Below are 12,288 nucleotides of genomic sequence, written 5' to 3' on the forward strand. Positions count from 1 at the left end.
CACTTAGGAGCTCCCTGTGAGACACTGGGGAAAGCCAATGTGCACAGTTGTGTCATGGAACAGGGCACCCAATTGTGAATGGGCTTTAAGGGCCAAAGCACTGTAGGCTCATGGGGAGACTCTGGCAAGCCTCCAGTAGGAGCATCTTTTCCCTAACTATCTGCAAGTGTGGCCTGGGCTCCAGGTGCTCCAATCATCCAGTCCCCTTCTTTGGCAGCTAATCAGAGCCAGGCAAGGATCACTGAAGGCCAAACCATCACCCCATGGATCTCTGGCTTATGTATTCCTGGCAGGCTTAGGTTTACTCTCCTTAGAAAAGAATTCTGAGCACTTCTTGGAAAAGAAAGAAGTGTTGCTCATGAATACGGATGAGGTGAACTTCTAGGAGTCCTGGTTGTATGAATATAGTTCCACTTAAACTCACCTCAGTGGCAGTGTGAAAGGAAGACTTTAAGAAGGAGCCAAGTGAGTTTCTAGTACCCTTGGATTTGTGAGGCCCCACGAAACAGTATCAGGTGTAGCTTGCACTAAGAAATCTTCTCCCCACCCCATCCCCCGCCCCGATTGCCATGAGAGATGGCAAAAGCATTGCAAACAAAGTAGCTGCATTTAGTGTCTCCACTGTGGAGCCCTGTGTTCAATGGAATCCAAAGGGCTGGAGTGTTAGATCAGTGATTAAGAGCATTTGTTGCTCTACCAGGGAGCCTGGGTTTGAGTCTCTGCATCTATATCATGGCTCACAACTCTGTCGCTCCTGTCTTAGGGGATCCAATGCCCTCTTCTGACCTTGGGAGTAACAGACACAAATGTACACAGACGTACATGCAGGTTAACACATTCATGCATACCAAGCAAAATATGTAAGCCTAAATTTAATAAAAGAATTCAAAGACCACCAAACAGCAGGTGTGCCATCCCAAGCATCCATATAGACTTTTGTACTGGCTTAGGCAGATGGAGCAGAACAGAATCAGTACCCGTGGCTTGGCACAGGGTAATGAGAGTAGGCCACGCTGCACCATGAGTACATCCCTAACCATATCCTGGTATGGGAGCATGCACAGTGTGCATTTCTCCTAAACAGGGAGATGGCTATGCCCAACTGCCATCTTGCTGAGGTGTGGGCTATCAGCTCACACTGTCTGGGACCATTTGGAACAAAACCCCTGGCCATGGTGAGAATGTTTGAAGGCGAAGCGTCAGTGAACCCATAGTATTCCAGGGATTCTTGTCAACTGCTCTCTGTATCTGTGGTTCTAGTTATTGGTGTCTTTTTACTGGTGTTGGTGATAGGCTGTGAATGACACTGAACAAAGCAAATGGAAAGATGGACCAGCTCAAGGCTTAACCCCCAGCCCCAAGCTAGACAGTTGACTTGACCTCTCCAGCCTTTGATTTTCTATTGTTTCTGGGCATCTTGCTGTCTGTTTCACACCGTCATGGTGAAGGTTAAGAAAAGATGTGGTCACCTGAGTCTTGGAGATGATATTAACACAGCACCTGCCTCAGAAGGATAGAGCCCTGTCTTGGGTGGAAAACTCAGTGAACCTCCCCCTCCAAGTAGACGCCTACATGGTGCCCCCTCTATAAGGTCTTTGTAATCTTGCCTGCTGGCTACCCCCGGCCTCTATAGCTATTGTAAAGATCTGGCTTCACACCTCAGAAAGGAAGTCATCTGTACAGGAAGTGCAGACCAGCAGCTTTCAAAATCCAAAGGGAGTCAGAGCCTTTTGGCAATGAGCTCACCAAAGACTGGCCAAGAGAGGAGCACATTTGAAGCCATGTACCCATGGCTTCAGTTAGTCTAATACATAACTCTAAATTTTCAAAGTGTTTTTTTTCATATGTTGATTGAGACAGGGTCTTAGTTTGAGGCTCAGGTTAATTTTGAACTTATTACGTAGTTCAGGCTGACCTTGAACTTAGCATCCACCTTTCTCTGCTTTCTAAGTGTGTCTATTCATTGTAATTGTCCATTGCCATGCCTGGCTTTGTAAGTGTTTCATTTCATAGGTTTTATATGCCTGTCTCCCCTGCCTAGCACCGGGAGGACAACTGAGCACCACCATACCTGGGTTTACATGTGGGTTCTAAGGGGCAGAGCTCAAGTGCCCATGTTTGCATGTAAGATGAGCGGCATCCTCAGTACCAACCCCGACCCCTGCCCCAGATCTTGATTTTATAATCCAGAAAAGTTGCTCGATAATAAAGGGTAGTAGGTAGGAAGGAGGAACATTTAAGAATTCTGTCATCACTGGGCTCTTGGGAGTTTGAAGAGGGAGGATCAGAAGTTTAAGGCCAACTTAGCTACATTTCAAGTTCAAGGCTCCATGACTGTGGAGAAAAGAATTCTGTTACCCTAGAGCTCAGCCGAGAGTCATTCCACAAAGGCCACAAATCAGAATTGTCACGGCATTGACCTTGAAAATCAACCAAAGCATTAAGTTAAATCAAAGTGAAAGATGGAAGGTACTCTTTTGCTTGTGGATTGACTTTGGGGGTGACATATGGCAGGCTGTAAAGGAATGAATTTGGAGGTGACACATGGTAGTCTGAAAAGGAGTGGAAGCAATGGTCAAGTATATAGGAGAGGAAGAGGGACGAGGGGGAGGTGGAGCTCTGTTACCATCCCGCTACAGCATGCTTGCAACTAGTTTTCACTCATCCACATTTACTCATCTGGAAATCATAGCAGCTTCCATGGTCTGAGGCATCCCCAAGTTCTACACCGTCTTCGTCATCACATCTTTAGCTTCAAAAGTCCCCATCAGTTGGATCTAAAACCACACCATCACAGACATGGAAACCATTGCACAGAATGGTGAGGTAAGTTGGCCAAGGTCACACAAGGTCATACAGCTAGTGTGTGGGGTGTGAGCCCAGAGCCTCTGAACCAGAATGTTGGCTCCAAAATGCAGAGACAGTAGTTGCCTCTGTTCTTGGCTGAAGTCCCAGGAGTAAAGTGAACACCAAGAAATGTTTGTTGAATGTGTCAGTGACAGTTCCCTGCCACCATGATATTTGTTCAGATAGTGGGAGAGCCATGTAATGCATCAACATAAAGAATGGATGCCAGAGCTGGGGAAGTGGCTCAGTTTGTAAAGTGCTTGACTTGTGGTCAGGAGGACCTAAGTCAAAATTCCTAGTTCCTGAAACACTGGGCATGAGAGTGTGTACTTGTAACCCTAGTGCTAGGGTTAGTGACAGGCAGATCCCAGGGGCTTGCTGGCCAGCACGTCTAGGTGCGATTGTGAGCCCCAGGTCCATCGAGAGGCCTTGTCTCCAAGAATAAGATGGGTAAGAGATTGGGGAAAACATCTCGACTTCTAAGTCCAGACAAGCAAGTGCTTCTGTGCAACAGATACACAGACACACACATGCACACACACAGACACACACATACCTAAACATACAATCCCAAACATGCATATACATAAACATACATACCCAGACATGCACACACCTAAACATATGCACATAGACACAAACACACACAGATGCACACATACACACATAGGTATACTTATACACACTCATATATACATGCACACAGACAAACATACATATATATATACACACAGAGAGAGAAACATACATATTCATACAGACATACATATAGACAAATACAAATAGACATACAGACATACACAGTCACACAGAGACACGTGAGTGCACACAGACACATGTATACATACACAGACATACACATATATAGGCACACACATAGACATATAGAGGCATACACATTCACACACAGACATGCATACACACACATATATACACAGACATATACTACAGACATACACACATGTACACAGACATATACAAACATGTAGACACACACAGATGTATACACACTTGTACATGTAGACATGCGCATACATACACACACATACATACACACTCATACATGTAGACAGACATATACACAGAGAGATGATACACACATATACACAAAACAACAACAATAATAGTAATAATAACAGTAAATGCCAAGTTTACCTCAAAATCTGAGTGTGTCTGGGTGATAGTGGGCTTGTGATCAGCAGATCTTTATTCTAACTTCTATTAGTTACTGAAATAATGCTTTCTATATCACAGAGCAAGAGCCAGAGATTTTCAGGGACCTCACACAGTCTCTCTGTATTCTCTGCCTGCCCCACCCTCCTTCCCAAGCTCCCTCTGGCTTGTGCTTGCTTGGGCACTAACCTGGCTCCCTGGGGAAGTACTCATGGGGCCCTCATCCTAAGCTTTGTTCTATGGCTTCCTACTGTGCCTTCCCTTGTGTCTGGGGGTGCAGCTTCGCCAGCCTATGGTCTCTATGCAAATGCTACTTTTCTGTGAAGGTGCAGCCCTACTGACCTTCCAGTTTAATATGGCAGGTGTCTCATCCTGTACCACCACTCCTACACAAGGCCTACAAAGGGAATCATTAATTAAAAACATTTGAATCTTGGGAGTCTCCAGGTTGTCTTCTGCTGAGGTGCGTAGACATTCGTCACATAGGTCAAGCTGTGTGTTTAAGAGGTGAATGGTTCCTTTTGCTGTAGGGCACATTGGGGGGAACTTGCATCTTCTTCTGGTGTGAAAGAGGCATGTTATGAGCCTGAATGTCTTATAAGGTTCGGTTACTTAACTGTTCCCACGAGAGGGTGTTGTAAAGGACCAGGGAAGGGATGCAGCCTAGGACAATAAGCCCACAGAAGAGTTTCAGTGGCGGAGGTCTTCTGAGTCACCTGAGCCGTGCAGCTGATTGGGCTCTCTGTCTTCCTCCTTCAGTAAACCTACTTGCTTTCTGTTCCTCGCGCTGATTGATTATTTTAATTCTAAAGCTGTCTTATTGAAGTATGTAAAGCATTTGGGGATAGAATCATGGGGAAGGCATTAGAGAAACTAAAGATGTATTATTCTGCATGGCGCTGGGTAGAGGCTGAGTGCACTGATAAATGGCATCGTGGAGGGAAACAGATCCATCCCGGGCATCGTGTGTTTGTGCCTCCCCTAGGATGTGGGGAAGCACAAATGACGGGACATCAGGTATGATGCTGTGCTTTGAAATAAATCACACGGAGTCGCAGAGAGACCTGTTTGGTATCTCTGCTTTCTCTTCTGTGATGGCATTCACATTTTCTCTCCTAAAGCTTCTCCCTGAGCTCATGAGGGCAGGAGAAGGGAGGGCAGACTCACTTCCACCACTTGGATGGTGCTCTGTGATAGCCAGAGGACCAATGTGAAAAGAATGCACCACGAGTGCTTGGAAACATAGGTCTGTCTTGCTTCTCAGAAGAATAGAATATGTAAAAACAACAACAACAACAACAACAACAACAACAAAACCCTCAAGAAAACCCAAAAAACAAAACAGACAAAAACAACAACAAAATCCCAAACCTGTTGGGGGGTTGCTTATCAGTGGGATGATTTATTGTGGGCCTAAGCCCTCGACTGTGGGGAAGACTAGCGCTATTGATGGAGGTAATTCAGATGGTTAGGCAGGTGGGATACTTTCTGTTGTTGGTTTCTACATTGTAGGTTGCCACTTCTGATAAGTGCACATCATTTCTTTTAAGCAACAGGATTGGGTGGAATGCCCCATTGGACCTCTTTCCATGATACCTGACCTCTTTGTTCATGAAGCACACTGGAATTTGGAAGAGAGGATTTCATGAGCCTAGAAATAATAGCCCGTGTCATTTTCTTGGCATGCTCCAGACCCAGAGCCCATCCAGGCTATGGTCTGTCCTTTCTAAAGCCCAGCAGAGGAAAGAAAGGGCCTTGGCAGGGACAAGGAAAGGACTTGTCCCCAGACCTGTGTTGAAAGGAGATCATCAGATGAGCCCCTGTGGATAAAAGAAAATGATTCAGTATAAGCCATCGCTCAGAAGCCAGCTCTGGCCTTTTAGATACTTCAGAAAAATAAATGTGGTTCATTTTTCTCAAATAAACTTTCATACATTATTATAGCTGTCTCTCTGGTGCTCAACCTGAAGTGGCAAGGTAGTATTTATGGGAAAAAGCAAACTGTTTTGAAACCTGATTATCCAGAATTTTACAGTTATTGTTGAGGTTTAAAAGAAAACTTCAGCTGCTATATCTATACCATGAACACCTGGGTGTTTACAGTTCTCATTTTTACCACTGAAGAGCTCCAAGAATCAGGCTGGATGCTGGGAGAGGACTTGACGACAGAGACTCAGGGATTTCCTTGTGTCTAAGAGTCTAAGCTGGCTGTGTCCAGCCTGGCTGTGGGGCCCTCCTTCTCCTCTCTGCTGCTGTTACCCTGCCCCAAGCATTTTCCTCAAAGGCCTTTCAGGAGCTCATGAGAAGACCCATACCACATGCACACACACACACACACACACACACACACACACACACTTTTTCCTACTTAACTTATATAAAACTTCATATTTCTCATGAGCTAATTAATGTCTGTGGCAATGTCTGAGACTTTCCACTGACTACTAAGCCCTAGTATTTGCCCACAGTGTGGCCTAGTTTGTCAAGTCGGGGTGGGATGGGGTCAAGGGGGTGTGTAATGACTTGGGAGCAGCTCCTAGACAAGACTGGCAGGGGCCAGTTGACATAAAGCCACATCTTTGTTCCATATCTGGATAAAACTGGTGAAAGGTCCTTCCACCACTTAGATTTTCTAAGTAGACTGACAGACAACTGATACTAGTTGTCAATCCCAGGGATGTTTCCAAGGGAACCCTGTGTAAGATCCTGAGAGTATCTATCATCCATCCACTCATCTATCCACCCATCTATCCAACCATCCATCCATCTGTCTGTCCATCCATCCATCCATCCATCCATCCATCCATCCATCCATCCATCATCCATCCATTCATCATCCATCCATCCAGTCATCCTTTACCCATCTATCTAGCATCTATTATTGGTAGGACACACGGCACTATTCTAGATACTTAAGAAACCAAAACAGAACTAGGACAGCCAATTCCATTAAGGTGATCTCAGCCCAATGAGAACAGCTAGAAACAACATACACAATTAGGACAGAGTACACAAAAACATTTGCTATTGCCTTACCTAAGCCTTCGGTGTGCTTAGAAGTTAAAAATGTCTTCCCATAACTCACTATTGTCGAAATGATCTTCTTCCTTTATTTGCTTACTAGCCTGATGCCCAAATCCCTCCCCTGAATAGCTCATTCCATCTTTACATGCTCCATTTCTAGTGAGAGGCCTGAGCTCCTGGGGAGTGCACCTCGGGATGGCGATGGTGTATGCCATGGAGGTTGCCAGCTTCCTCCCCTGTCCACTGGTGAAGTCCATCCTTCACCTCATAAGCAGTGTCTCCTGAGCACTGTGGAGCACATCTGCATAACCACTGCACCCGGAGGCTGCAGGCCTTCCTTCCAGACCCTGCTTCTTTAAACCTAGTTCTTTTGCTCAACTGTGTCCTTATGGTGGTTTCTAGTTCCTTTGTTTTCTGTGTCCACTGAAGACTAACCCTCCTGGACAGAGATTGTTCTTCCTCCCTGCAGGAAGCCTGCAGGGTGACCAGGGCTGATCCCTTCAAATAGCAGTGCCACTAAGGGGGACCATGTTACCTGGGGACACAGACATCTGTCAACAGTCTCAGAGAAGTGCCTGTCCACAGCAGCCTTTCCTCTGTAGAGGCATTGTGGACATTCTGTAGTGGTAGAAGCTACAGGGCTGGAGTTAGGTGTGGCTTAGTAATAGAGGACTTGCTTAGCTTGTGCAAAGCCCTGGGTTCTATCCCCAGCTCAACAAAATACTACTACTTATAAGTAAAGTTGAGCTCTGGCTCTGTGCTAAACCTTGACCTTGTGCAAAGCCTTGATATCCAGCCCTGTAAATTGTATGTTCTTGTCATTATTATTTTTTTTTTGTGCTGGTAGACATCCTGGAGTCAGTCCCAAGCTGCCAAGTTTCAGAAGGAAGCACACAGCATTTGCTGTGCTCCATCACTCCCCTATTGAAGCCTGAGGAGGCCACTCCTGACTTTATTTCTTAGAAGTCACTCTGGCTGTTGAGGTGACACCTGCTGGCCCTCAGGTAGAATTTATCTCAGACCCTCTGTGCTTAACCAGCCTTCTAGACCTCCTTCCTCACATCCTCTCCTTGACAGTGGTAGCCCAACCCTCAAGCCGTTTGAGTAAGTTGTGTATCTCCTATTGCACACTCCTTGAGATGATGAGCATTTGGTTTTGGCTTTTATAGTAAAGACAGAGAGCATAAGACTAGATGCCACGCCTCTTTCTGCCTCTCCGTGGTACTGATTGCCAACCGCAGTCCCGGATACCTGTTGTGGATTTACTACTTTGCATGTTCTCTGTTTCCGTTCAACATAGGCCATGAAGAGGCCTGATTTATGGGGCTATGTGGTTGAGGGTGGGAGCAGGGAAGCAAAGGGCTGTTCCAGCTGCAGTAAATTTAAGCATCACTGGTATTTCTTTACACATCTGGAGGGGTTCCTGGCGAGTGAGTGCATTGCCACAGGAGCTCATAAATTAAAAATAACAAGACTATTTCCTTCACACCTGGAGCTTCAAAATTACCACCCCTTTATTCTGTGATGGCCCTTTCACAAAGAGGCATTGAGGGCGACAGCCGAAACATGGTCTCTGGCCATAGCTCTAAATACAAGAAACCATTCACTCCAGGTCTTTTGACCTTTGCTTAAAAAAAAAAAATACTGGAAGATAAGGAAAGTCACTACATGAAGCATAGACTGGGAATTTAATCTGCATTTTTTGTCCATCTCTCTCCCTCCTTCCTCTTTTATGATGTTTCATCCTTCTCCATTTTTGCTCGGGAGTTTTACACAAAATTTAAAACAGGTCTAAGAGCAGCAGAAACAAAGCCATCCATCCAGGGACTGCCTTCTTCATTCTCTGTTATGTTATAAGCCATAAATTCCACTCTGTTTGCAGATGATACGACCCTGGTGGGCTGGTAGTGGCACTTTGATTGGCTCCTAGGATGTCTTAGCACCTTTGTATCAGAGCTGATCTTCGAGAACTCCTGTTTCCTCCCCTTCCTAGGGGATTCTCTGTCTCCTGGGTCAGCTGTGCTCTGTTCTGCCCTAGAGCACAAAACTGAGATGGTCTGCAGGACACAGAAACAACATTATTTTTATTTTTTCATCTTGTCCTTTTAGAACTATGTTGACATTTTTGAGAAAATGCACAAAGGGTGGGAGGCTATGCTTTTTGGCAAGACTTTTAAGCATGTTATAGCAGAAGCAATCAGACTGGATTTTATCACCATGCCACCAACAACATTGACTGGAGAGACACAGTGGTGTATGCTAAGATGTGCATGGATGTTGATAGAGAATAAGTCATAAAAATCAAAAGCTGGAAGCCTTGCAAATGTTCTCTGGCAGATAAGTAAATAAGCAAAACATGAGATGTTTTATACAACAGGATACCCTTCAAATGTTCAGACTGTTGCTACTTGTGATAATTTGCATGGATCTCAGAATAATCATGTGGCTGAAAAAAAGCCAGGCTCCCTGCTAAAACCAGAAAACTCCTTATCATGTGATTTTATCTGTTATAGAATTATAAACAACATAAACTAATTTAGTGACACAAAGTGCTTTTGGGTATGGTAGCCACTTCTCTAACCTCAGTGCTGAGGAGCCGAGAGACCCCCAACCAGGCCATCTAGACAAAACAGTGAGCTCCAAGTTCAATGAGAGACCCTGCTCACGAAACAAAGTGAAGAGCCAGAGAGGGGGTGATGCTGGCATCAACCTCTGGCCTTTACATGTGCATACATGCATACACACACACACACACACACACACACACACACACACACACACACTGAAAAGTATTTGAGAAGGTAAGAAAATTGTCTTAGAGTGAACAAAGTTTGGGACAAACGGCCATTTGCTTAGGAAGGAAAGTGTAAATACCAAGAATCCCAAGGAAGGCATGGAACTGACTCAGCCACACATCCCCAAACAATTAAGGGGGAAATCTCCAAACTTGCAGTCATATTTTTCCAGGAAATAAAAATATCATCACTCGGGAGACAGCTTTCTGAGTTTAAGGCTGGCCTGGTCTACAGAGTGAGTTCCAGGACAGCCAGGGCTATACAGAGAAACCCTGTCTCAAAAAAACCAAATAGATAGATAGATAGATAGTTAGATAGATAGATAGATAGATAGATAGATAGATAGATAGATAGATAGATAAACAAAAAATCATCAAGGCTGAATAGTCTGGGAGAAATGAGTAGAAGAGATTACATAAGAGAGGAGAAACAGCTAAGGCAAAATATAAGTGTGTGTGTGCGTTCACATGCGCATGTGTACACATTTTTGTCTAGACAGGGGCCATGCATGCTCTTGTGGGATAGCCCTATGTTTGTGGATACATGTAAAGTCAGTGGATGACCTCAGATATTTTTTCACATGAGCCTTCTGCCTTTTGTTTGAGACAAGGAGGCTCATCAGCCTGGAACTCTGCCACGTAGTCTAGCTAGCTGGCCAGCATACTATTACAAGCATGTACTACCTGTCTATCTTTATACCCGGGGCTCTGGGGAATCCTTGGGCAAGTACTTGACTGACTGAGCATCTCCCCATCTCTAATCATTCTTTTGAGGTGATTGCCCCTGAGATATTTCCCAACTGAGGAGATGAACTAAAGACGGAGTCACTAGAATTTCATTTGACAGTTATGACCTGCGAGCTTTGTTGGACATTATCATGAAGAGTATTGGAAACAAAGTAAAGCAGAAAAGTATCATCTTACCTTTGGACAAAATAAAATTTGAACCTGGGATATTGTGGTGGTTTGAATGGGAATGGCCCTATAGGCTCATGGGTTTGAATGCTTGGTTGATGGAACTGTTTGAGAGGGATTAGGGGGTGTGACCTTATTGTAGAAGATGTGCCACTGGGCAGGGTTTCAAAAGCCCATGTTATTCCCAATTCTCTCTCTGCTTATGGTTGTGGGTAAGATTATAGCTCTCAGCTACTGCTCCTGTTCCAATGCTAGGCCTGCTTGCCTGCCTGCTGCCATGCTCCCCATCATGACGTCCATGGGCTCACCCTCTCAAACTGTAAGTCCCAAAGAAACTCTTCATTAATAAGTTGCCTTGGTCATGGTGCTTTGTCACAGCAATTGAAAAGCAACTAAGGCAAAGATCTTAAGTATTATCAAAAAGATCACCTTGAAACATAAATAATAATGGGCTGTGAGTGCAGCTTAATAGTTAACCCAAGGCCCTGGGTTCAATCACCAAGACTGAGAAATAAATAAATTAACAAAGGAAGTAAAATACCATCGAGGAGTGTGAATTGAAATAATACAGACTCGTGCTAAAGATTCTACAAGAGATATGACTGATTAGAACTTCGTGGTCATAGAGAATTAGGATGTTACAAATGGACAGCCATGTTATCTTACGTTATCTTTAGCCTTCTTAATGGACGTTTATTCTCTATGTCTGTATCCGACATCCTGTTGGAGTTAACATGCAAAAGAAGGAAAGAGACAACATTAATAAAAATAAACCCGTAGAACACATCCACCTTGTGAACCACTAGCTTCCACTTCCACCAACCTAGCAGCTGAGAACAGCATCTGAGATCTATGCCAGAGAAGTCCCTGCTCTGCTGTTAACTGCTGACCTGAGACCCCCAACAAAGTATTTGGAAAACACCCTGTGATTTATGACTCGCCGTTCTGTAACTTTAAAAATGTCATGAAACCATCTCCATGTTGGACCATGTTATTTGGGCTATGGTCCATTCTAAATAGTCCAGTAAGTGACTCTCTTATTCCCCTTGAGGTGAGAGCTACACCAGGTACAGGAGTCGGAGAACAGGCAGTTAAACTAATGCCTCAGTCTGGATAACAGGATCTAGGGGGAGCTGAGCAGCTCATTTGACAGTTGGATAGATTATTCAGTAAATCTTGGGTTTATCTCTTAAGCCCAGAAGAAGCTGCACTGGGGAAAAACAAAAAGCAAGCAGTTTTCCACACCTTAAGACACAGCAGCAACTGTGAATATAAATATGTAGGTCCAGGTGAGTTTACAGACAGCAGGCTGATAGGCTGCTTCTAGACAAAGAGGAGGCATTTGGGAACAAGTCCCCAGTCAAGTCCATGAATGGTCACAGTATGACATGGTATCTTAGGAAGAGAGTGACTTCTCAGCCAAGTACACTAGGAATCCAGTCTAGTATGATGACAGTCCTTGTTTGGTCCTGACATCTTCTAAAGCATTTACAAAATGGCTACCTTGTCCTGGACATTTTTCTCAAGCAACAAAT

General features: G+C 44.5%; 1 protein-coding gene across 3 annotated transcripts in view; it reads left to right on the forward strand.

Annotated features, from left to right (window-relative positions):
* The window catches only part of Kif26b (kinesin family member 26B), a 403,420-nt gene that overhangs the window by 190,123 nt on the left and 201,009 nt on the right, over positions 1 to 12,288 (forward strand). The window lies entirely within an intron of this gene.

Source organism: Mus caroli, unplaced genomic scaffold (assembly GCF_978045245.1).
Source record: "Mus caroli unplaced genomic scaffold, Mus_caroli_1 scaffold_1, whole genome shotgun sequence".
Classification (NCBI taxonomy): domain Eukaryota; kingdom Metazoa; phylum Chordata; class Mammalia; order Rodentia; family Muridae; genus Mus; species Mus caroli.